Raw genomic sequence first — 1,631 nt, 5'->3', positions numbered from 1 at the left:
ACGTGAAGGGAAGAGGTCAGCTTCCTCTTCGGTGGCCTTCGTCGTCCATGGCTGGGGTTTTACAGTCAAAATCGTGTAAGAGAAGATAAGAAAATAGGTGAAAAATAAACTTGTTTGTGAGAAAATAGGTTAAAAACAAACGGGATGAGAAAAAAGGTGAAGGGAATAGAGAGAAGGTGAAATACACGTGATTGTGTTGATCAGGGAGTTAAAAGAAATAAATTTTGAGGTTCAGGGAATGCAGTACTAAATTAAAGGGCATGGAGACTGATCTCTAAGTTGAGTTTGATAATATGAATTTATCTCCAAATCCCCAAATTTATTTTATAATAAATATGAAAAAAGAAACATCGTAATTTGTTTGCTTGCCAGTATTTATTAACGTGGCAGGGTACGCCAGATCCGTCACATGGGAAGTATAGTCATTTTGTACCTGCGCACCATAAAGTCGTGTTTGGGTTGCCATTAACTATTTATGGACAATCGATTTCTCAAAATTCACTCCCTTTTTTATATATAATATAATATTATCCTTTCTTTTCGTTTTAATTAATTAATTAACGTGTTCGTTTTGAATACAAATGTGCTTTAGATTGACAGTGACCAAATTTAAAGGTTTACTTGAACTTCAATTCTCCAAGTTACACGATCCTACGAAACCTTCTCGATGTCGAGCCGAGGGGTACCCAATTATGTTTGGCAAAAACTCTTATGAAACGGTCTTAAGAGTCATTTTTTTTAGACAGGTCTCTTATATGAGTTATTCATTAAAAAATATTATATTTTATGTCAAAAGTATTACTTATTATTATAAATATGGGTAGGGTTGACCCGTCTCACAGATGAGACCGTCTCACAAGAGTGTTACTCTGAGTAACACTCTTGTGAGACGGTCTCATCTGTGAGACGGGTCAACCCTACCCATATTTATAATAATAAGTAATACTTTTGACATAAAATATAATATTTTTTAATGAATAACTCATATAAGACATCCGTCTCATAAAAATGACTCTTGAGACTGTCTCATAGGAGTTTTTGCCTATATATATATATATATAATATATATATATATATATAATTTAATAAAGTCTCGACCTTATATAAAAACTGATTTGATAATTTATGTTTGTAAACTAAAATATCCCTCAATTTTACTGACTGATAAAAACAATTAAATGTTAATATATATACATGACTCGTTCTAAATCTAACTTCTCATCCCAAAAGACCAAAACCCACGTTATCCCACCACCCCTTATTTTCTACACATTATATTTCACACACAATGTGTGCATCTATAGCTAGTATATATATATATATATATATATATATATATATATATATATATATATATATATATATCAACTTGCAGCTTTTAATTTTTTAACGAACATCTAAAAAAACAAAATTTTAAAAATACAAGTTAGAGAGATGACGCCCAAGATATACCCTAATAAAATGTCATCTTACATAATTTGAGACGAATTTTTTTAAAAAAATTAAGGAGAATATATCCCAAGATGACTGCAGAACTTATAATTTGATAGAGCAAACTTAAGTTTTAAAAAATATTCATGGTTATGATCTTATACACAATTTTTTTAATAACGTGGAATCAATAATCGTGA

The sequence above is a fragment of the Henckelia pumila genome, chromosome 4 (genome assembly GCF_033568475.1).
Source record: "Henckelia pumila isolate YLH828 chromosome 4, ASM3356847v2, whole genome shotgun sequence".
Classification (NCBI taxonomy): Eukaryota; Viridiplantae; Streptophyta; class Magnoliopsida; order Lamiales; family Gesneriaceae; genus Henckelia; species Henckelia pumila.
The sequence above is the reverse complement of the archived record's forward strand: the minus strand, read 5'-3'. Positions refer to the sequence as shown.